General features: G+C 44.1%; 1 pseudogene; it reads left to right on the top strand.

Annotated features, from left to right (window-relative positions):
• Nucleotides 1-168: 168 nt before the first annotated feature.
• On the top strand, nt 169-25,403 carry LOC112643712 (hsc70-interacting protein-like; annotated as a pseudogene).
• Nucleotides 25,404-26,001: the final 598 nt, after the last annotated feature.

Raw genomic sequence — 26,001 nt, 5'->3', positions numbered from 1 at the left:
TGCACCTGTGTGTATGCCTGTATGATTTTATATGTGAAGCAGTGTTTGTATTTATGTGAATGCGCTGATGTGTGAATCTACATGAGGTTGTTTATATATTTTTGCAAATGTATGGTTTTATGAGGCTTCTTATGTGAGGATATGTTTAGCATTTGGGTGATGGTGGCGATGTACATCCTTGTGTGTGAGTCTTTGTGTGCCCACGTGTTTGTATCTCTGCCCTGTCTCTGTCTCTGCAGGGCCTTCAGATGCTCCATGTCTACCTCCAACCCTCCTTCCTTCACCCGCACTTTGGCAACAGCCACAGCTAGGAGTGATGGGGCGACAGGAGAGGCGGGGGAGGGAAGAGACACAGAATTGGTGAGAGAGACAGAGACTGAGGCCCAGCAGGTATAGCGTTCAGGCTCCCTGGCTCTCTGGTTGCTCTGTGCAGTGCCTGACACTTCTCTCTCTGCCATTGGCTCTGCCTTCATGGTAGGACACTTCTCTGATCCTTTCTTTGTGACTCTCTCTCTTTCTCTTGCTATATCCCTCTGTCTTGGTGTCTCTGTTACTGCCTTTAGACTCTAAGCTCCAGGAGCACAGAGACTAGGTCCATTTTGGTTGAAGTTCCCCTAGGCCCATGTCTTTCTCCATCATCATCACTCTCGGCCTCTGGCAGGATCAGTCTTGTATTTCCCAGTATGTGACTGAAGGTGGCCACATCCACCTGTCATGCCCCGGGCCTGGCTTTCACTTCTGTCTCTCTCCTTCAAAAGGAAATGGGCGGGGGGGTGGGGTGGGGACACCTGGGTGGCTCAGTCAGTTAAGTATCTGACTCTTGATTTCAGCTTGGGTCATGATCTCAGGGTCATGAGATGGAGCTCCATGTCTGGCTCTGCACTTAGCAGGGAGTCTGCTTGAGGTCTCTCTTCCCTGCTGTTCTCTCTCTCTCTCTCTCTTTCTCAAATAAATAAATAAATAAATAAATAAATAAATAAATAAATCTTCAAAAGGGAATTGGGGGGAGATGAGGCAGCATCTGTCTTGCAATGTTGGGTCCCGTTGCGGGACCCAGGACCCTGACCCTAGCAGTTGACTCACACTCCTCTGACTCAGGAGAAAAGGACTGATAATCCTGATATATTGAATTCAGGGGTAGAATCTGCACTTTCCTGACCAGGGAGAGGTGCCATCACGGACTTTCCTGACCCAAGTCCTGGTTCCTGGTGTGCCCTGTGATCTGGCACTGAACTTGGGACTCATTCCAGCCCCAGGGAATGCTGATGGGGACCCATGAAGTGCTTTACACAGAATAACTCACTCAATCCTCACCTTTTGAGGTAACTATGGTTGTCATCCCCACTTTGTAGATGGGGAGAGCCAGGCACAGTGATGTTGAGAGTGTTACTCAAAGTCACACAGCAGGTTGTTCAATATAGTAGCCACTTGCCACATGCAACTATTAAGCACTCAAAATATGGCTAGCAGAAAATGTGAAATTTAATTTTAAGTAGAAATTGATACTCAGTTCAGTTCTTGGAAAACTTCTAAGTACATTTAGAACAACTTAGGTATGTGAATCTACTTTTTCAGTTATAAATCTCATGAAATCTAAACACAGATCAAGTATTTCTTTTTTTCTTTTTTAGATTTTATTTATTTATTTATTTGAGAGAGAGAGACAGAGACAGAGCACGAGCAGTGGAGGAGGAAGGGGCTGGAGAGGGAGAGGCCAACTGGCTGTATGCCAGGACCTGGGATCATATCCTGAACCAAAGGCAGATGTTTAACTGACTGAGCCACTCAGGTGTCCCTAGATCAAGTATTTCTGAAGAAAAGTCAAAGTCCCAATAAAAATGCCCTATAAGTGCAAAATACACACCAGATTACAAAGACTTATAATGAGAAGAAGATATGCCAAGAGGCAGAGGCCAAGAAATAGACAAGGACTATAATATGAGGATGGAGGCAGAGAAAGGGAGGGGGCAAGAGAGACAGCAAGAGAACAGAAGAGCAAGAGAGAGGCAGAGTTACAAAGACAGAGGGACAGGGTCTGTGGGGGGCACAAGCAGAACTGGTCTCAACGAAAGAGCTCGTTTTCTTTTTTTTTTTTCTTGAAGGTTTTATTCATTTATATGAGAAAGAGTGCACACACGAATGGGGTGAGGGGTAGAAAGAGAAGCAGACTCTCTGCTAAGCAGGGAGCGTGACGTGGGGCTCGATCCCAGGACCTGGGGATCATGACCTAAGCCAAAGACAGACGTTTTATTGACTGAGCCACTTAGGCACCCCAAAAGAGCTGGTTTTCATATATGAAAATCTGTGGGGTTTTTTTTTCATTTTTAATAGCTTTCCTGAGATATAACTGACATATGATAAGCTGCATGTAAAGTAAAATTTGGGCAATTCTGAAATATTGCACACCTGTGAAACCATCATCACAAACAAGACAATGAAAGTTTTCTCATGACACTTTTGTACACCTCCCTTCCCATTTTTAATCTCCTCCCCAGGCAACCACTGATCTGTTGTTCATTACTAGAGATTAGCATGCACTTTCTCAATTCTCTTTTTTAAAGATTATTTATTCATGAGAGACATAGAGACATAGGCAGAGGGAGAAGCAGGCTCCCCACAGGGAGCCCAATGTGGGACTCGATCCCAGGACCCTGGGATCACACCCTAAGCCAAAGGCAGACACTCAACCGCTGAGCCACCCAGGCGTCCTTGCACTTTCTCAATTCTATGTGAAGTGGAACCATGTGATATGCACTATTTTTTGCCTGCCTTCTTTCCACTTGGTATCATTATTTTGAAGTTTGGGGTAAGCTGAAAAATAGCCTGCCAAATATGTCCTTGTCCTAATCCCCATAACCTGTGAATGCTGCCTAATATGACAGAAGGGATTTTGTAGATGAGATTAAATTAAGGACCACCAAATGAGGTGGGAGCCCTCAGAATCACCTAGTGAACTGGTTAAAACCCACATTCCTTTGTTCCTGACCACTTGCTGTGTATATCAGTTTCCTGGGGCTGCTGTCACAAAATACTGCAAACTTGGTAGCATAAACAACAGAAGTGTATTCTCTCCAAGGGCCAGAGGCCAGAAGTCCAAGATCGAGGGGGTAACAGGATGGTGCTCCCTCCAGAGGATTGAAGGGAGAGCTCATTGCTTGCCTCTTCCAGCTTTCAATGGTTGCCAGCATTCCTTGGCTGTGGCTCCATCTCTCCATCTCTGCCTCTGTCTTTACATCACCTTGTCCTCTGATGCGTGTGTCAAATCTCTCTCTCCTCAAAGGACATGCATGATTGGATTTAGGGCCCACCTAGATAATCCAGGATTATCTCCCCCACATTAGGACCCTTGCCTAAAATCATATCTTCCCAGACCCTTTTTCTTTTCAAAATATAGCTTGCAGAGATTGGGGCCTAGGATCTTTGGGTACCATCACTGAGACAACCACACTGGGCATCGGCTCCTCATTCATTCTCTGCAGGGTTTCTGATGCCCATTGAAGCTGAGCCCCTCAACATCAAGAGAATGCCAGTTCCGAGCTGCAGGATGTTTGGCAGCTCTGCGGTCCTTCCTTGAACGCCACACAGGGATTGACAGACCAGCTCATACCTCTCCTCTCTGGGCTTCGGGCCGCACCACAGCCAGGCCTGGCTTAGGGGCACAGAGCCTCTGTGGTGGGAACCTGATCTCAAGTGGGTGGATGATGATGGGGCTTAGAATATACATGACTCTGGGAGGGAAGCTGGGGCTTCAGAAGTGGGGAAGTCACAGGCTCTGTTTGAGGCTGCCACAGAACCTTCCTAGCAGCCTTGGCATAAAATATAAGCATTTGGGAAGCGGCAGGGGCTGTACAGACTCACATCCTGGAAGCAATGGCTCCAGAAACCTAAAAGGGTTGTGCAGGCTGGTACAAGCTGAGAGGCAAAGGCCAGGGATGGGCCCACAGGGGGCATCTGGGGCTCCCACCCCTGCTTCCAAAAGGGTTATCATAAAAGTATACAAAGAGCAGCACACAGCCTTACAAAGGAAATCCACGGCTGGTGCAGTGCTGGTGTGGTGGGAAGCACAGGCACTCTAATGACAAAAGACCCTACATTTGAGCCCATGACTTGCTAGCTGTGGGACTTGGGCAAGTTACTTAACTTCTCTGTACCTCAGTTTCCTCGTATGTAAAATGGGAGAAATAGCAAGGCCACCTCACGGGATTGTTGCGAAGACTAAGAAGATCTCTGTAAGGTGCTTAGCACGTAGTAAATGTTCAAAAAAGCCAGCTACTACTGACCATTTGTCTCTTATTGCCTCATTTGATAATGATGAGAAACATAGAGTAAGTACTGTTATCATCTTCATTCAGGTTATACTGGGATTATTCAAGTAGACCAATGATGTAATCAGTTGGCCAGTTAAAGGTCAAGTACATGAAAATGGGCTCATCACTCATCATCAGGGAAATGCTCATCAAAACCAGAATGAGATCACCTCACACCTGTTAGGATGGCTGTTATTACAAAGACAAGAAGCAGGAGCACCTGGACAGCTCAGTCGGTGGAGCATGTGATTCTTGATCTTGGAGTTGTGTGTTTGAGCCCCACATTGGGTATAAAGATTACTCTAAAAAAAAATTTAAAAAGACAAGAAACAAAAGGTGTTGGTGAGGATGTGGAAAAAAGAGAACCCTTGTGTACCATTGGTGAGAATGTAAGTTGGCACAGCAAGTGTGGAAAACAGTATGGAGGTTCCTACCATAAAATTAGCAATTGCACTTCTGGGTATTTACCTGAAGAAAATGAAAATACTAACTCAAAAAGATCTGAACACAAACACATACACACACCATTTATTGTAGCATTATTTGCAACAGCCAAGGCATGGAAGCAATGTGTACTCTGCTGTTGCACGGTTCAGTGTGCTATAAATGTCACTTAGGTTGATAGTGCTGTTCACTGCTATTATATCCCGCTGAGTTTCCACCAACTTGTTCTATAAGTTATTCAAAGAAGGGTAATCAAATCTCTGAATATAACTGGGATTTGTCTATGCCCCCTTCGCAGTTTTATTTGTTTTTGCTTAATGTGTTTTGAAGCTCAGTTATCAAGGGCATACACCTCTGTGATTCTGAGTCACCCCACATGCATGGGAGTGAGGCAAGGTCAATGCTTTATCTGAGTCTGAAAGTCAAAGCTGCCAGGCCAACCTTTACCCCATACACCTCTATCCAGGAAGGGGGGACTGACAATTCTGATACTTTGAATTCAGAGGTAGAATGTGTACTTTCCTGACCATGGAGAGGTGCCACTGTGGACTTTCCTAACCGAAGGCCCTGGCTCTTGCTGTGCTGTGTGATTTAGCACTGAGCTTGGGGCCTCATTTCAACCCCAGGAGGCATGAAGTGCTTCACATGGAGGAACTCACTTAATCCTCACCCTCTCAGGGAGGTATTGCTGTCTTAACCCAGAGAGGTTAAGACCTTGCCTAAGATCACACAGCACTCTTGAAGTAGAATCAGGTGTCAAATCCAGTCTCATTTGCAGAACATGCTATTCAATCACTTCACTCTGCTGCCTTTCTGAGAAGCACAGAGGCACAGAGGCACAGATGGAGAGGCACGAGGACACATGGAGAGATAGCAGACAGTGAAAGGCAGAAAGAAAAAGAAAAGATAAGAGATATCAGAAAGGGAGACAGAACGTAAAGACTGCTAACTCTGGGAAACGAACTAGGGGTGGTAGAAGGGGAGGAGGGCGGGGGGTGGGAGTGAATGGGTGACGGGCACTGGGTATTATTCTGTACGTTAGTAAACTGAACACCAATAAAAAAAAAATAAGAGATAGAAGAGGACAGTAAGTTCTGGGGAAAAGGGATTCTTTGGAAAAATAATCAAGGGAGAGACTAGATTAAACAAAGGCAAACTGGTTCCTTTCTTGCAGGACTTTTCAGGGATTTTAGAATACTAATTTCATCATTAATAGCCCAGCAAGAGGCAAGGAGAGTCAACAGTAGCTCCTCAACACATCTTTCATTTTTTTCTTTCTTTCCTTCCTTCTTTTTTTTTTTTTTATTTTATTTCTTAGACCACCTCCAGGTCTAAGGATCTGAATAACACACTCTAGGACATGCTCATGTGTCAGAATAAAGCACTAATTTTTAGAGTCAGACAGACTCAGTCTGAAATCTCAGCTTCACCCTATACTTGTCATGTCAAAGACACTTAGGCAAGTATCTGCTCCTCGTGAGTCTCAGGTCACTTCCTGGAGGTGGTGTGGGTACCTAGCCTGTGGGGTCACTATGAGGATGGAGATGCGATCCAATACTCGTGGCCTACCACATAGTAAGTGCTCAATGAATGCACAATGGCTACAGGAGAGGCCCAGAGGCTGAGGCTAATGGGAGCAGAGGATCAGACAGGCCCAGAAGGAGGGACTTGTGACATGACCGAGAGGGCAAGAGAGTGAGAAACCTGATGGTGAAATAGTGAGACACATGGCGAACATTCACTCATTGATCCAACAAATATTTATCAGGCACCTGTGTGCCAGGCACTACTCTAGGCACCAATTAGAGAGGCTGCAGTGAACAAGACAGGTAAATACCTGACTCTCACAGAGCTAACATGCGAGTGAGAGGGACAGATGACAATGAGACAGAATAAATACAGAGTAATTCAGAGTGACAGGGTGATATTCAGGCATCATACCCTCATTTGTCCTTGCTGGTCATTTCTCCTCCAGCGCCCATTGTGGTGGGTCGGTGCCTGTGCCTGCTGAGCATAAGGCAGTGTGAGGGCAGCACGTTTCCCTATCAGGGCAGGAGGCACAAGGATGGAACCGTGATACCTGAGGCTGTGAAGGGAAAGATGTGGCAAAGAGGGAGGTAGAGAGATGATGAGATGGCCAGAGAGACACAGGAGCCCAGAGACTGAGGACAGACAGACAGACAGACACATGGAGACATGAAGTCTCACTAAGAGACAGAATAGAAAGATGTGGGTTCTGAGGATTAGTGAGGGGCAGGGGGGACTAGCAAGGGGCTGAGTGACTAGCGAGGGGCTGAGGGACTAGCAAGGGACTGAGGCACTAGTGAGGGACTGAGGGACTAGTGAGGGGCTGAGGGACTAGTGAGAGGCTGTGGGACTAAAGGGGCTGAGGGACTAAAGGGGCTGAGGGACTAAAGGAGCAGAGGGACTAGCGAGGGGCAGAGGGAGCTAGTAGGGGCAGAAAGAGTGAGTGGGGAGCTGGGGCAGTGAGAGTTAGGAACCCAGCTGAAAGGCTGAGAGAAAGGGCAATGCATCAAGGCCTAGTGGTTAACTTGGGTTCAAGTCCCAACCCTAGCACTTTCTGTAGGACAGCTGGAGGGTTACTTAACCTCTCTGTGCCTCTCTCCTCACCTGTTAAACGGGTATAAATTATGCTCACTCTCCACCCCCAGGAATGTTGTGAGATTTCAGTTATATGTGTAAAGCACTTAGATAGACCCTGGCACATAGTGTGCACTCACTGAACATTTGGGGGTTTTAAAATATTTTATTTATTTATTCATGAGAGACACACAGAGCAAGAGAGAGAGAGAGAGAGAGAGAGAGAGGCAGAGGGAGATGCAGGCTTCATGCAAGGAGCCTGAGTTTCTAGGATCACACCCTGGGCTGAAGGGCAGGCGCTAAACCGCTAAGCCACCCAGGGTGCCCTAAACATTTGTTTTTCTGCCAAAAGCCAATTCATGCAACAAGAAGTTTGCTATAAATCTTCTTTTGTTCACTTACACATCACAAGGCACTATGGTGCTATGGGCTCTTAGGATAATGTTTTTAACTGCAAAATATTGAATTCATGAAATAAGCTGGACATAAAAGGTCACATATTGCCTGTAATTCCATTGATATGAAATGTCCAGAATAGGCAGATCCACGGAAAGCAGATCCATCTTTACCAGGTAGTAAGGGAGGAGGAATGGGGAGTGACTGCCTAATGCTATGGATTTTCCTTTTGGAGTGATGAAAAAGTTCTGGAACTAGTTAGTGGTGTGGTTGTACAATGTCATGTGTGTACTTAATGCCACTTAGCTTAATTTCAAATAGTTAAAATAGTAAATCTTATGTGTATTTTACCATAATTTAAATTTTTAATTCCTAGAATTCCCATAAAATTATTTTTATTGAAAGTTATCAGATTTTATTGATTTTTTAAAAATATTTTATTTATTTATTATTTATTTATTTATTTATTTATTTATTTATTTGAGAGAGAGCAAAAGCGAGGTGTGGGGAAGGGAGAAGGAAGGGACAAGGGGAAAAGCAGACTCTGTGCTGAGCCAGAGGTGGGGCTCAATCCCAAGACTCTGAGATCATGACCTGAGCCGAAGGCAGATACTTAACTAACTGAGCCACCCAGGCACCCCCCAAATTATCAGATTTTAAAAATAAATCAAATGTGTGATGTAGTATGTTCTTCCTCATAAACACATTAGATAACAAGATCTGGTCATGGGTCGACAGCACTATAATTTCAGAGTGGTAACAAGTCTAAATGATATTTCAAGAGATATAGATAGATATATAGATAAATATAGATATAGATATAGATATAGATATAGATATAGATAGATATAGATAGATATAGATAAGTGTAGCTGAATTCTGTGTGTGGGTCCCCTTGCTCCTACACACAAAATCACAGAATGTCAGAATCAGAGAGGAGCCAAAAGAGGCCATCTATCTTGACCAGGGATGGCAGACCATGTGGCTCTCCTTAGTATACTTCCACTTCCTTGGTCCTTGCCCACAGCAGGCAGCACCAATCAATCCCAGCACTCTTGTGCACTAAACCTCAGAATCCCTCTCAGACTCCCATTATCAAATGAGCAAAGTTGACACATGAGCTGAAGCCCATTTATAATTCAAGATCTAGACCAAAAGCTGTTATCAGTCTATCAGTTTTCCTGATGGAAAACTTGAGATCCAGAGATGTGGAGAAAATTGTACCTGGTCATATAGGAAACGAAGAGGTATAGAGTGGGATGATTTGGGACCCAGGTCTCTTGAGTCCCATCCAAGGATGCTCCAAGACCCTCAGCCCCCACAGATTCCAGAATGGAATGAATCTTGCTCCAAGTCTCCCTTGCTGCATGTGAATGGGAAAGGTGTCATTGAAGTCCTGGTAAGAAAGGGGCCCTGAAGAAAAGATGTCTTGGCACCTGCTGTTCCCTCTGCCTTAGATATTGTTCCCCATACTTCTCACTTCTGCTGGCTCATGCTTATTTATCACTGAGGTCTCAGATTAGATGGAATCTCCTCCAGAAAGCCTTCCCTGACCTTCAGACTGTGGCAGGCACTGCCTCTGTGTGCCACAATTGCTTGAGCTTCAGCCCTAACCCCTCTTCTTATCTCTCTCCACCTCCCAGAATTGTCCATTCTGAGCTGATGCTGTCTTGTGACTGTTTCATCTCCTCCTCTGGATTGAAAGCTCCATGAAGGCAGGTCCCAGGGCTCCAGGTCACCCCTGTGTCTCAGCATCACCCATTATAGGCTGGCATAGTGCAGTGGGTTCAGTACACATCAATCAAATGACTGTTAAATTTGTCACACTGGGTCATCAGTATCTGGTGACAGGTCTGTCTATCCCACTAGACTGTGAGCCCATAAGGACAGTACTGGGCTATCTTGGCCCTTGCTGTGTCTCTAGTACCCAGCAAAGAGCTGGACACAAGATCAGAATTCATGGCAGACATTTGAATTGAATGACAGGGTCTTGAAGAAAGGGCTATGGGGTGGTGGTGAGGTGGCTTCAGCAGCTACCTACACCCAAAACATGTCCACCTGCTCAGGTTTTCAGCTAGAAGCCCTAGGAAGTCCTAGAGTCTTAAAGTCCTCATCCTGATAGTCAAAATGATGACTAAAAATCATAGATAATATTGGAGAGAGGGCACCAAATCAGGAAGGTGGGGTCAAAGGGTGTGCCTGTGCCAGGACCAGGAGGTGTCAACTGCCCCAGTCTACCTTCTTCATGGCAGCTGGAGTGATACCTTCCAAGTATGCATCTGGCCATGCCACTCCCCGCTCAAAATCATTCCATGGCTCCACAGTGCACTCAAGACAGAGTTCAAGTTAATTTTTTAAAATATCATTTATTTATTTGAGAGAAAGAGAGAGCACAGGAGAGCATGAGCAGGGAGAGGGGCAAAGGGAGAAGCAGGCCCCCCACTGAGCAGGGAACTGAAAGCAGGGCTCAATCCCAGGACTCGCGGATCATGACCTGAGCCAAAGGCAGATGCTTAACAGACTGAACCTCCCAGGCAGCCCCAGAGTTCAAGTTCTTAACGTAAATAAGAGGACCTCACATTGCTAGCCCCTCCTGGGGGCTCCAGCCTTGTGTCTAACCACCTCCATAGGCTCCAGCAAAATGCAACATTTCAAGTTTCTCCAGAGCACCAAACTCTCTTGTCTCTGGATCTTTGTTCATGCTTTCTTCTTTACCTCTTCTCTCTCTAAACTGATCAACTTCTATTCATCTCAAATATCAGTGTAGATATCTCCAGGGAACCTTCTCAAAACCCTCCTACTTGTCTTGGTCAAGAACCTCCTCTGGGCTTTCCCCATCAGCCAGAAGAGTCAGTAGTATAATGGGAGAATCACAGGGCTCCTAGAAATCCAGAGGAGGATCCTGACCTACTCTTGAATGGTGGTGATGGAGGGAGAGTAGTGGTTACAGACTTCCTGGAGGAGTGGATGTCTGAGCTGAGACATGAATAGCAGCAGGAGTAGTGTTTAGTCAAGCTTAAAAATGGGGAAAGCATATTCCATTCCAAAAGTTTGGCTCAGGTGAAGGCTCTAAGGACTTGTGTCAGGGAGGTTGTTCAGGTTGTGCACTACACAAAGGTGCGGCATCTAAGAGGCATCTATTACATTGTGGGGGAGGGAGAAATGGAGAGGGGGAAGGAGGGATTTCTGCCAGCCCTCCTCCTAGCTCTCTGAAATACAGAGCTTCTGGTGGCAATTTCTGGTGTTTGGTCTTGATCTTGAATTATAAATGGGCTTCATCTCGTGTGTTAACTTTGTTCATTTGATAATGGGAGCCTGAGAAGGATTCTGAGGTTTAGTGCACAAGAGTGCTGGGATTGATTGGTGCTGCCTGCTGTGGGCAAAGACCAAGGAAGTGGAAGTATACTAAGGAGGGCCATGTGTCTGCCGTCCCTGGTCAAGATAGATGGCCTCTTTTGGCTCCTCTCTGATTCTGACATTCTGTCATTTGTATGTAGGAGCAAGGGGACCCACACACAGAATTCAACCAAGAAAATTTGCTCAGTCCCACTCTTGACATCTTTTTTTTTGCCAGGATGGAGACAACCAACACTACTTCAGATATGGGTTCCAGATCCCCCTGAAGTACCCACAGGTTACTCAGCCTCTCAGCCTGATGTCTTCAAAGCTGGGTACAAGGATCTAGGACTCCTAGTATGTTCCATGGGAGAGTATCATTTTAGAGGATGCAGGGTGATTGCCATTAATGCAATCCTGGGTTTGAAGTCTGGGAAGTTGAAGGTGGGGCGAGATGCCCAGGGCAGTAAGCCTTCCCATGATCACAACTTTTTCCCATCCTTTTCTGAGTGGAGCCAGGGTCACGCAGAGAGTGACTGGTTGGTGAGGAGAGAGACCATGCTGCCTGGAGGACAGGGCCTGGGTGCCAAATACTGGCGTTGTCCTCCCCAATATCCTGAGGCTCCTAGACATCATACTTCTGCGTGTACCCTATGCTGTCAGCCAGGACACCCACTTCTGGGGATACCACATCCCCATGGTACAGGCTGAATATGGGTCCTCTGAGTTCAGCTGGTGTTTCAAATCTCCTGGGTAGAGCTGCCAGACTGGGCCTTTCAGTATTTGGTTCCTGGGTCCTTCCAAGGCCTGATCCCCACCTCACCTCCTTCAACCCAAGCAGAGATGAGATTGCCAGCTCCCCAGTGGAGCGCCAATGTGCCACAGTTGAGAACTAGAGCTCTGGAGTCATCTTGAATCCCTGTACCACCACTTCCCAGCTCTGCCACTCTGGACAACTAAATCAATCTCTCTGGACCTCAGTCTCTTCTTCTATATAAGGGGTACAATTGTACTACCTACACTGTGTGGTTGTGAGTGGCTTAATGGAGCATAGTAAATGCTCAAAAAATTTAGCTATTTGGTTTTTTTTTTTTAAGATTTTATTTATTTACTCATGAGAGACAGAGAGAGAAAGAGAGAGGCAGAGGGAGAAGCAGGGTCCATGCAGGGAACCTGATGTGGGACTCAATCCCAGGTCTCCAGTATCAGGCCCTTCCCAGGCCTCCAGGATCAGGCCCTGGGCCCAAGGTGGCACTAAACCACTGAGCCACCCAGGCTGCCCCCTATTTGTTGTTACAACCAGATGTCTCAGTCACAAAGCAGGTCTGGGAGACCACCATAGGGACCACTACACAGGGCAGGGCACCAGTGATGGTCCAACTTTCACTAAGTATTTGGCAGTGTCATATCAACCAACAACCGTCAAATAAAGCACGGCTTCTCCTCCTTCCCTGGCAAAGAAACCTTCTCAACCACCTAGAAAGCAAGGTTTGATCTGGATATTCTCAGAGTTCCTCAAAGGAATGTGACCATTCAGAGTGAGTCACTCTGGCCCCAGGTTCACTTCTATTTCCTTCACACGTACAGCTCCATCCTGTTCCTCAGCCCATGTGAGCCAGATGTCTCCCTCTGTCTGTGTCTCTGCCTCTCTCTCTCTTTGTGCCTCTCATGAATAAATAAAATCTTTAAATAAAAAATAAACCATTTTTATGTGTACAATTCAGTGGCATTAAGTACCTTCACATTTTGTGCAACCATCCCCACTATCCATCTCCCAAATCAGCATCTTGCAAAACAGAAATTCTTTTTTTTTTTTAATTTTTATTTACTTATGATAGTCACACAAAGAGACAGAGAGAGAGAGAGGCAGAGACATAGGCAGAGGGAGAAGCAGGCTCCATGCACCTGGAGCCCGACGTGGGATTCGATCCCAGGTCTCCAGGATCGCGCCCTGGGCCAAAGGCAGGCGCTAAACAGCTGCGCCACCCAGGGATCCCCAGAAATTCTTTTTTTAAAGATTTTCTTGATTTATTCATGAGAGACATAGAGAGAGAGGAAGAGATATAGGCAGAGAGAGAAGCAGGCTTCCTATGGGGAGCCTGACGTGGGACTCGATCCCAGGACCCTGGGATTACAACCTGAGCCGAAGGCAGATGCTCAACCACTAAGCCACCCTGGTGCCCCCCAAAACCTGAAATTCTTATCCATTAAACACCACCTCCCCTCTCTCCTTTCCCCGGACCCTGGCAATGACCACTCTTTCTGTCTCTGTGACTTTGACTACTGTAAGGATCTCATGTAAAAAATAAAAAATAAAAAATAAAAATAAAAACAGACAGTATTTGTCCTTCTGCGACTGGTATATTTCACTTAGCATCATGTTCTTGAGGTCAATTCGTGTTATAGCGCACCTATGAATTTCCTTCCTTTTCAAGGCGGAATAGTATTCTATTGTAAGGATGGGCCCTATTTTGCATACCCATTCATCTGCTGGTAGACATTTTAGTTACTTGCACCTTTTGGCTCTTATGAATAATGCTATTATGAACATGAGCATGCAACTATCGCTTCAAGTCTCTGTGTTCACTTTTTTTGGGTTCATGCCCAGGTCTGGGTCTGCTCCTGAGACACCCCCTCAGACACCCTCTCCAGGCCTGAGTTACAGCATAAATACAGGCATACCTCAGATATATTGCTGGTTGGGTTCTAGATCACCACAACAAAGATAATAGTGCAATAAAGTGAGTCAAATTAATATTTTGGTTTCCAGCACATATAAAAGTTACACTACAGTCTGTGATAAGCATTAAGTGTGTGATAGCATTACATCTAAAACAATGAACATACCCTGATTTTGAAATACTTTATTGCTGGGATGCCTGGGTGGCTTGGCAGTTGAGTGTCTGCCTTTGGCTCAAGGCGTGATCCTGGGTCCAGGGATCGAGTCCTACATTGGGCTGCCTGCAAGGAGCCTGCTTCTCCCTCTGCCTATGTCTCTGCCTCTCTAAGTGTCTCTCATGAATAAATAAATAAAATCTTTAAAAAATAAAATAAAATAACTTTATTGCTAAAAAATGCTGACCATCATCTGGTGCATCGTAATTACTGATCACAGATCCCCAAAACAAATATAATAATCCTGAAAAAGTCTGAAATATTTTGAGAATTACCAAAATGTGACATAGAGACATGAAGCAGGCAAATGCTTCTGAAGAACTGACAGGGCATCTGGGTGGTTCAGTCAGTTAAGCATCCACCTTCAGCTCAGGTCATGGTTCAGCTCAGGTCATGATCCTGGGGTCCTGGGATCGAGTGCCCCACATTGTCTGGGACTCCCTGCTCAGCAGGGAACATGCTTCTCCTTCTCCCTCTGCCCCACCCCCTTGTGCATGTTCACACTCTCTGTCTCTCTCTCTCAGGTAAATAAATAAAATATTGAAAAAAATAAAAGAAATGCACTGATAGATTTGCTACACACAGGGTTGCTACAAACCTTCAATTGAAAAAAAACTATGTCTACAAGGCATGGTAAAGTGACATGCAATAAAGTAGGGTGTGCCTGCATCAGATTTCAAGGACCTGCAAAGTCTCCGTGAGACTTAGGGTAGGTGGTATGATCCCTCGGGGGTGTGAAGAGGGTGTGAGTGGTGCCAGGGAAGAGAGCAACTTGCCAAGAGAGTGCCCATACAGTGGTCCCCAGTGGCCTGAATGTTCCCAAATGCCCTTAGTACTGGCTGCATGCTTACTTATTTGCTGGAACTGACAGTAGAGTACCCTTAGAGAGGTTAAAAAACCTAAGGCATGCTCAAAAACAATCAAAAGAGCTACAGACAGTATAGAATAGCTACATGTTCTCAGAAGGGGCTGAAACCTGTTTTTGAGGTCAGAAGTGACGTAAATAATACCAGGGCAGCCACTAGCCTTTATGGTGCCCCTCTGTGAGAAAGGCACCGCCTCCAGGCAAGTGGCCTGTTGAATGCGTGGCATGAAAGGGGGGGCCCTTTTGAGATTTTAGTCCTACTTGTGCAAGGCACAACTTTGTGACCTCATGCATAACTCTGAGTAATAGCAATCATTTATAGAGTGCTTACCATATGCCAAGTGATCTCACTACTTCACCTACTCCTCTGAATAGGTACTAGTATGCCCACTCTGCAGATGGACTTCCTGAGACTCAGAGAGATGTCACCTGCCCAGTCACCTCACTGGGAAATGACAGAGCTGGGATTCAGTGACCACAGTCTCCCCATGCTGCTGTTGCTGAGGGCCAACAAGACCAGGCAGCTTTGGGCCATCGTGCAAGAAGCATACCTCTGGGGGCTTTCCTGGGTGGGCAGCCATAAACATCTAGACCAGCTCCTCCCATAGAGCACCATGGTACTCCTGCTGCTCTAATCTGCCTTCCTTGATCAATTCTAGGACTCTCTCCTTCCAGCCCCAGAGGCTCCTGGGTGCCAGGGAGCTTTTCAGAGGAACTCTGCTTCTCTGTCTTTCTCTGCAGCTCAGCATCCATGCTTTTGTCCAGACCAGGGGCTGCTACGTGGCTCCAGGGAGGACACCTTCCCTCTCTTTAACATAAGCAAGTGGTGTTCTGATTGCTGGTTCAGAAGACAGATGCTACAGGCCAGACTTACGTAAGGAGGGTGAATAGAGAGCCCAGGTGTGTTCCAACCACAGTTGATCCTCCCTCAGGAAGTGAGGATTATACTAATCCTTGAAAAACATTTTTTAAAAAGCTTTAAAATTTTTTTCATTTGCTAAAAAACTTCTAAAAAGTAAGTATAACCCTCAAATTCTAGATAAAACAAATAGCACATTTAATTCAAAATAACAAATGTTTTTTTAAATGACCACTCTTGTTACAGCTATCTGAAAATTAGAAGCTATGTATTAGCTTCTAACACATAGCTAGTAGTATGTAGTATTTTTATTTAAACTAGTTTTTAATTATATATAATGCAAACACCTGTTAGAAAATAAATCAAGCAGATGGGACGCCCAGGTTGCTCAGTGGTTGAGCATCTGCCTTCGGCTCAGGTCATGATCCCGGGGTCCTGGGATTGAGTCCCACATCAGGCTCCCTGCAGGGACCCTGCTTCTCCCTCTGCCTATGTCTCCACCTCTCTCTTTCACAGAGAGAGAGGCATGAATAAATTTATTTTCATGAATAAATAAATAAAATCTTTTTAAAAAAGAAAGAAATCAAGCAGAGCAAGAACATAAAATGAAAGTAAAGTCTTCCTCCTGATCCTGTCCTATTCCCTAGATTCTAAGTCCCACAACCTAGCAATAAGCACAGTTAATGGTTTCTTGCGTATCCTTCTAGAATTTGCCTAAGCAAATGCAAGTGTAAATATGAAAATACGTGTTTTACAAATATCCATTTAACCACGCATCTTGAACATTATACTATTGGAGCACATAGAGTTCTAACCCATTCTTCTTAACCACTGCATGGCATTCTATTGTGGATGTACCATGATGTATTCACTCATTCCCATAGCACGCGATTGTTTTCTGTTTTCACCTGGCTCCAGTGTACATTGTTCTGCATGGGTCTTGGGCCACATCTGGGAATATTACTGAAGGAGCAATGGCTAGGATTTCTGGGTCACATACATCCACTGGGTCACATACATCCACTGCCTGATTTTACGGACCACTATTGAAAGATAGGAGGACACAGACCCAAGGATGATCTAAAGCAGTGACCACGAATCCATGGTATCCCATCTGACTTTGTGGCATATTTAAAACATGATTGAGTCTGGGGTCTTTGTAAGCCACAGCACTTCAAACACTCTGGGAAGATACCAGAAATGTCATTGTTGGAAGGCAGGGCAAGCTGGTGGAGGAGTAGGCATCCTCAACTCACCTGGTCCCACCAACTTACCTAGATAACTTTCAAATCATCCTGAACACCTACGAATTCGACCTGAGATTTAAAGAGGTAACAGCCGGAATGCTACAGAGAGAAGGGTTTTCGCTTCTAGCAAGAATCATCTAGGGTGAAATTTACTTAGGTCATGGTTGATATTCTTAACTCAGCCCACTCATACAGCCACTCTGCACTGAGCAAAATGACTAGAAGGAAAAACTCACCACAAAAGAAAGAATCAGAAGCAGTACTCTCTGCCACAGAGTTACAGAATTTGGATTACAATTCGATGTCAGAAAGCCAATTCAGAAACACAATTATAAAGCTACTGGTGGCTCTGGAAAAAAGCAAAAGGATTCAGGAGACTTCATGATTGCAGAATTTAGATCTAATCAGGCTGAAATTAAAAATCAATTAAATGAGATGCAATCCAAACTGGAGGTCCTAATGATGAGGTTTAATGAGGTGGAAGAAAGAGTGAGCTACATAGAAGACAAGTTGAGGACAAGAAAGAAAGCTGAGGAAAAAAGAGAAAAACAAAAGACCACGAGGAAATGTTAAGGCAAATAAATGATAGCCTCAGAAGAATCTATGTATAATTGGGGTTCCAGAGAGCACTGAGAGAGGGCCAGAGGGCCAGAAAGCATATTTGAACAAATCATAGCTGAGAACTTCCCTAATTTGGAGAGGGAAAAAGACATTCAGATCCAGGAGATAGAGGTTCCCCCCCCCAAAAAAAATCAATAAAAACCATTCAACACCTCAACATTTAATAGTGAAACTTACAAATTTCAAAGATAAAGAGAAAATCCTTAAAGCAGCAAGAGACAAGAGATTCCTAACTTATATGAGGAGAAATATTAGATTAACAGCAGACCTCTCCACAGAGACACGGCAAGCCAGAAAGGGCTGACAGTATATATTCAGGGTACTAAGTGAGAAGAACATGCAGCCAAGAATACTTTATCCAGCAAGGCTCTCATTCAGAATAGAAGGAGAAATAAAGAGTTTCCAAGATAGGCAGAAACTGGAAGAATATGTGTCCACCAAACCAGCTCTGCAAGAAATATTAAGGGGGACCCTGTAAAAGAAATAGGAAGCCCAAAGAAATAATCCACAAAAACAGGGACTGAATAGGTATTACAATGACACTAAATCCATATCTTTCAATAGTTACTCTGAACGTGAATGGGCTAAATGATCCTATCAAAAGACACAGGGTTTCAGACTGCATAAAAAAGCAAGACCCATCTATTTGCTGTTTACAAGAGACTCATTTGAGACCTAAGGACACCTACATCCTGAAAATGAAAGGTTGGAGAACCATTTACCATTCAAATGGTCCTAAAAAAGAAAGCAGGGGTAGCAATCCTCATATCAGATAAATTAAAGTTTAACCCAAAGACTGTAGTAAGAGATGAAGAGGGACACTATATCATACTTAAAGTGTCTATCCAACAAGAAGACTTAACAATAATGAATATTTATGCCCCTAATGTGGGAGCTGCCAAGTATGTCAATCAATTAATAACCAAAGTAAAGATATACTTAGATAATAGTACACTAATAGTAGGAGACTTCAACACAGCACTTTCTGCAAATGACAGATATTCTAAGCACAACATCACCAAAGGAACAAGGGCCTTAAATGATACACAGGACCAGATGGATTTCACAGATATATACAGAACTTTCCATCCAAATGCAACTGAATACACATTCTTCTCAAGTGTACATGGAACTTTTTCCAGAATAGTCCACATACTGGGTCACAAATCAGGTCTCAACTGATACCAAAAGATTGGGATTGTTGCCTGCATTATTTTCAGACCACAATACTTTGAAACTAGAACCCAATCACAGGAAGAAATTTGGAAGAAACTCAAACACGTGGAGGTTAAAGAGCATCCTACTTAAAGATGAGTGGGTCAACCAGGAAATTAGAGAAGAATTCAAAAGATTCGTGAAAACTAATGAAAATGAAGATACAACTGTTCAAAATATTTGGGATACAGCAAAAGCAGTCCTAAGAGGAAAATACATCGCAATACAAGCATCCCTCAAAAAATTGGGAAAAACTCAAATACACAAGCTAACCTCACACCTAAAGGAACAGGAGAAAGAGCAGCATATAAAACCTACACCAAGCAGAAGAATAAAGATAATAAAGATTCAAGCAGAACTCAGTGAAATAGAGACCAGAACTGTAGAACAGATCAACAAAATCAGGAATTGATTCTCCAAAATAATTAATAAGATAGATAGGGATCCCTGGGTGGTGCAGCGGTTTGGCGCCTGCCTTTGGCCCAGGGCGCGATCCTGGAGACCCGGGATCGAATCCCACGTCGGGCTCCCGGTGCATGGAGCCTGCTTCTCCCTCTGCCTGTGTCTCTGCCTCTCTCTCTCTCTCTGTGACTATCATAAATAAATAAAAAATTAAAAAAATAAGATAGATAAACCATTAGACAGCTGTATTAAAAATAAAAGAGAAAAGACTCAAATTGATAAAATCGTGAACAAAAGAGGAGAGATCACAACTAATACCAAGGAAATACAAACAATTTTAAAAACGTATTATGAGCAGCTATACTCCAATACATTAGGCAATCTAGAAGAAATGGATGCATTTCTGGAAAACCACAAATTACCAAAACTGAAACAGGAGGAAATAGAAAACTTGAACAGACCAATAACCAGGGAGGAAATTGAAGCAGTCATCAAAAACCTTCCAAGACACAAAAGTCCAGGGACAGATGGCTTCCCAGGGGAATTCTATCAAATGTTTAAAGAACAAACAATACCTATTCTACTAATGCTGTTCCGGAAGATGAAAAGGGATAAAATACTTATAAACTTGTTCTATGAGGCCAGCATCACCTTAATTCCAAAACCAGGGGATCCCTGGGTGGCGCAGCGGTTTGGCGCCTGCCTTTGGCCCAGGGTGCGATCCTGGAGACCCGGGATTGAATCTCACCTCGGGCTGCCAGTGCATGGAGCCTGCTTCTCCCTCTGCCTATGTCTCTGCCTCTCTCTCTCTCTCTCTCTCTGTGACTATCATAAATAAATTTTTAAAAATTCAAAACCAAAGACCCCACCAAAAAGGAGAATTATAGACCAATATCCCTGATGAACACAGATGCAAAAATTCTCAACAAGATACTAGCCAATAGGATCCAACAGTACATTAAGAAGATTATTCACCATGACCAAGTGGGCTTTATCCCTGGGAAGGGACAGGTTGGTTCAAAACTCGTAAAACAATCAATGTGATAGATCACATCAACAAGAGAAAAAACAAGAACCATATGATCCTCTCAATAGATGCAGAGAAAGCATGTGACAAAATACAGCCTCCATTCCTGATCAAAACCCTTCAGAGTGTAGGGATAAGAGGGAACATTCCTCAACATCTTAAAAGCCATCTATGAAAAGTCCACAGCAAATATCATTCTCAGTGGGGGAAAACTCAGAGCCTTTTCTCTAAGATCGGGAACATGACAGGATGTCCACTCTCACCACAGCCATTCAACATAGTACTAGAAGTCCTAGCCTCAGCAATCACGCAACATAAAGAAATAAAAGGCATTCAAATTGGCAAAGAAGAAGTCAAACTCTCCCTCTTTGCAGATGACATGATACTGTACATAGAAAACCCAAAAGACTCCACCCCAAGATTGCTAGAACTCATACAGCAATTCAGCAGTGTGGCAGGATACAAAATCAATGCCCAGAAATCAGTGGCATTTCTATACACTAACAATGAGACTGAAGAAAGAGAAATTAAGGAGTCAATCCCATCTATGATTTCACCCAAAAGCATAAGATACCTACGAATAAACCTAACCAAAGAGATAAAGGATCTATATCCTAAAAACTACAGAACACTTTAATATTGTGAAAATGTCAATGATACCCAGGGCAATTTACACATTTAAAGCAATCCCTATCAAAATACCATGGACTTTCTTCAGAGAGTTCGAACAAGTAATCTTAAGATTTGTGTGGAATCAGAAAAGACCCCAAATAGCCAGGGGAATATTGAAAAAGAAAACTAGAGCCGGGGGCATCACAATGCCAGATTTCAAGTTGTACTACAAAGCTGTGATCATCAAGACAGTGTGGTTCTGGCACAAAAACAGACATTTAGATCAATGGAACAGAATAGAGAACTCAGAAATGGGCCCTCAACTCTATGGTCAACTACTATTCGACAAAGCAGAGAATAATATCCACTGGAAAAAGGATTGTCTCTTCAATAAATGGTGCTGGGGAAATTGGACAGCCACATGCAGAAGAATGAAACTAGACCATTCTCTTACACCACACACAAAGATAAACTCAAAATGGATGAAAGAGCTAAATGTGAGACAAGAACCATCAAAATCCTAGAGGAAAACACAGGCAACACCCTTTTTGAACTTGGCCACCAGCAACTTCTTGCAAGATACATCTATGAAGGCAAGGGAAACAAAAGCAAAAATGAACTATTGGGACTTAACCAAGATAAGAAGCTTTTGCACAGCAAAAGAAACAGTCAACAAAACTAAAAGGCAACCTACAGAATGGGAGATGTTTGCAAATAACATATTAGATAAAGGACTAGTATCCAAGATCTACAAAGAACTTATTGAACTCAACAGCAAAGAAACAAACAATCCAATCATGAAATGGGCAAAAGACATGAACAGAAATTTCACAGAGGAAGACATACGCATGGCCAGCAAACACGAGAAAATGCTCCGCATCACTTGGTATCAGGGAAATACAAATCAAATCTACAATGAGATACCACCTCACACGAGTGAGAATGGGGAAAAATAACAAGACAGGAAACAACAAATGTTGGAGAGGATGTGGAGAAAGGAGAATCCTCTTGCACTGTTGGTGGGGATGTGAACTGGGAGGATCCCTGGGTGTCTCAGCGGTTTAGCTCCTGCCTTTGCCCCAGGGTGTGGTCCTAGAGTCCTGGGATTGAGTCCCACATCGGGGTCCCTGCATGGAGCCTGCTTCTCCCTCTTCTGTGTCTCTGCCTCTCTCTTTCTCTGTTTCTCATGAATAAATAAATAAATTTTTACAAGACTATCTTAAAAAAAAAAAAAAAAAAGGAATGTGAACGGGTACAGCCACTCTGGAAAACTGTGTGGAGGTTCCTCAAAGAGTTAAAAATAGACCTGCCCTACGACCCAGCAATTGCACTGCTGGGGATTTATCCCAAAGATACAGATGCACTGAAAAGCCAAGACACCTGCACCCCAATGTTTATAGCAGCAATGTCCACAATAGCCGAACTTTGGAAGGAGCCTCAGTGTCCATCAAAAGATGAATGGAGGGCAGTCCCGGTGTCGCAGCGGTTTAGCGCCGCCTGCAACCCGGGGCCTGATCCCGGATATCTGGGATCGGGTCCCGCGTCGGGCTCTCTGCATGGAGCCTGCTTCTCCCTCTGCCTGTGTCTCTGCGTCTCTCTCTCTCTCTCTCTCTGTGTCTCTATGAATAAATAAATAAATCTTTTAAAAATTAAAAAAAAGATGAATGGATAAAGAAGATGTGGTCTATATATACAATGGAATATTACTCAGCCATTAGAAACGATTAATATCCACCGTTTGCTTCGACGTGGATAGAACTGGAGGGTATTATGCTAAGTGAAGTAAGTCAATAGGAGAAGGACAATTATTAAATGGTTTCACTCATACGAGGAATATAAAAAATAGTGAAAGGGATTAAAGGGGAAAGGAGAGGAAATGAGTGGGAAATATCAGAGAGGGTGACAGCATGAGAGACTCCTAACTCTGGGAAATAAACAAGTGGAAAGGGAGGTGGGCGGGGGGTTGGGGTGACTGTGACCGGCACCGAGGGGGGCACTTGACGGGATGAGCACTGGGTATTATGCTATATGTTGGCAAATTGAATTTCAATTAAAAAAATATACAACCTCCCCCCCCGCCCCCCGCGCGCTCTGTTCTGGATCCTAGAACCATAAACAGGGTAAAAATAAAGTCTGTATAACACTTGGAGCTACCTAAATAAAATTTAAGCAGGTTAAGGTTATTTAACCTGTTCTAGAAGGATTTTTCCCCACACATTTCAAGGAATATGGGCATATGTAGAAAAGAATTTAATTCTGTTAAGAAAACACAACCTAGAGAAACTGGGTCTATTAGTAAACATGTTCTGTGCAATATTGAAATATTGTACTATTAAGAGGTACATGTTTCTAGAAATTAAAAAAAAGTGCCATTGTTTAGCTCCTCCTTGGACAGAGGGGTGGTTTTGCTTCTCAGATGGAGCTGTCCACATTCTCTAAGATGACCACCTAGGATGCACCTGCCCTCACAGGTAGATAAGAGAATATAGCATCCTGGCTCATGGGAGAATGAAGGTATATGTTCAAGAAGGAAATCAGGAAAGATTTAGCTAAGAGGTGCCTGAGTGGCGCAGTTGGTTAAGCGTTGGACTGTTGGTTTTGACTCAGGTCATGATCTCAAGGTCTTGAGATCAAGCTCTGCATAGGGCTCTGCACTAAGCGCAGAGTCTGCTTAAGATTCTCTCTCCCTTCTCCTCTCTATGCTCACCTTTCTTCTCTCTCTAAAAATAAGTAAATCTTGCTCACAGTAGCTGCCCCTTTCTGGATGGTCACACTGAGCTAGTACTCGCACCTGGAATCAGGTCGCAATCTCAGCTGCACCTGCAGCCTGCCACCACCTCTGGACCGTGGACCTCCACAAAATGAGCAAGCTTCAGGCCTTCTTGAAAATGTGTAAGCAGGATCCAAGTGTTCTGCACACTGAGGAAATACGCTCCCTGTGGGAATGAGTGGAGAGCATGGGGGGTAAAATACCACCTGCTATTCATAAAACTAAATCAGAAGACAATATCAAGGAAGAAAAAACAGATAGTAAGAAGGTGGAAGAAAACATAAAGACAGACACATCAAAAAAAAAAAAAGGACACAAAATGAAGTGAGGAAAGTGATCTAGAAATTGACAATGAAGCTGTGATTGAGTCAGATACTGACGCCCCTCAAGGAATGGGAGATGAAAATGTAGAGATAACTTAGGAAATGATGGATCAGGCAAATGATAAAAAAAAAAAAGTGGCTGCCACCATTGACGCCCTAAATAATGGCGAACTAGAGAAAGCCATTGACTTGTTCACAGATGCCATCAAACTGAATCCTCGCTTGGCCATTCTGTATCCCAAGAGAGCCAGTGTCTTCATTAAATTACAGAAGCCATGGGGCAGCCCCGGTGGCTCAGCGGTTTAGCGCCGCCTTCAGCCCAGGGCGTGATCCTGGAGACCCGGGATTGAGTCCCACGTCGAGCTCCCTGCACGGAGCCTGCTTCTCCTTCTGCCTATGTCTCTGCGTCTCTCTCTCTCTCTGTCTCTCATGAATAAATAAATAAAATCCTTTAAAAAAATTACAGAAGCCAGGGATCCCTGAGTGGCTCAACGGTTAAGTGCCTGCCTTCGGCCCAGGGTGTAATCCTGGAGTCCCAGGATTGAATCCCATATCGGGCTCCTTGCCTGGAACATGCTTCTCTCTCTCTCTGTGTCTCTCATGAATAAATTTTAAAAATCTTTTAAAAATAAATAAATAAATTACAGAAGCCAAATGCCATTCGAGACTCTAACAGAGCTATTGAAATAAATCCTGATTCAGCTCAGCCTTTCAAGTGGTGAGGGAAAGCACACAGGCTTCTGGGTCATTGGGAAGAAGCAGGATATGATCATGACCTTGCTCATAAACTGAATTATGATGAAGATGCTAGTGCAATGCTGAAAGAAGCTCAACTGAGGGCCCAAAAAATTGCTGAACATAGGAAAAAGTATGAGTGAAAACGTGAAGAGCGAGAGAGCAAAGAAAGAATAGAAAGGGTTAAGAAGGCTCAGGAAGAAAATCAGAGAACCCAGAGGGAGGAAGAAGCCAGATGACAATTAGGAACTCAATATGGGGCAGCCCAGGTGGCTCAGTGGTTTAGCGCCACCCTCAGCCCAGGGCGTGATCCTGGAGACCGGGGATCCAGTCCCACGTCAGGCTCCCTGCATGGAGCCTGCTTCTCCCTCTGCCTGTGTCTCTGCCTCTCTCTCGCTCTCTCTGCGTCTCTCATGAATAAATAATAAAAATAAAAATCTTAAAAAAAAAAAAAAAGGAACTCAGTATGGCTCTCTCCTAGGTGGCTTTCCTGGGGTAATGCCTAGTAATTTTCCCGGAGGAATGCCTGGAATAGCGGGGGAGGGGTGATGCCTGGAAAGGCAGGAACACCTGGGCTCAATGAAATTCTAGTGACCCAGAGGTTTTCACAGCCATGCAGGATCCAGAAGTTATGGTGGCCTTCCAGGATGTAGCCCAGAATCCAGCACATATGTGAAAATATCAGAGCAACCCAAAGGTTATGAACCTCATCAGTAAATAGCCAGCCAAATTTGGAGGTCAAGCATAACATCTTTCTGACAAATAAAGCCCTTGCTGAAGGAAAAGCAACTTTGATCACCTAATAGATGTCGCAATAATACAAACCAGTGTACCTTTGACCTTCTCGTGAAGAAGGCTGGAATGCTGTGAAGCGAATCCTTACCCTCAGCCCCACGCAACTGAAACATTCTACAGTGGTTTGCCATTAGGGTATCCATTCAGATAATGTTTTCCAACTAGGAATTACAAACTTTAAACATTTTTTAAAAAGATTTTATTTATTTATTCATGAGAGACACAAAGAGAGAGGCAGAGATACAAGCAGAGGGAGAAGCAGGCTCCCTGCGGGGACCCCAATGTGTGACTTGATCCCAGGACCCTGGGATCACGCCCTGAGCCAAAGGCCGATGGTCAACTGCTGAGCCACCCAGATGTCCTTTAAACACTTTTTAAACTTTAAAAATATTTAAAAACATTAAAAGGGGGTGTTAGTAGTCCCTACATTTCTCTACTAATTATTTCCATTTTTCCCCTTTGGATTATTTGGGCAAGGAACACACTTCAGCATGGAAGATTTATTGCTCAGTTTGAGTGAAATAAAAGTTTATTAGCAGGAGGCAAATATA

This window comes from Canis lupus, chromosome 1, assembly GCF_003254725.2.
Source record: "Canis lupus dingo isolate Sandy chromosome 1, ASM325472v2, whole genome shotgun sequence".
Classification (NCBI taxonomy): Eukaryota; Metazoa; Chordata; class Mammalia; order Carnivora; family Canidae; genus Canis; species Canis lupus.
This window is presented reverse-complemented; position numbering and strand designations above follow the sequence as displayed.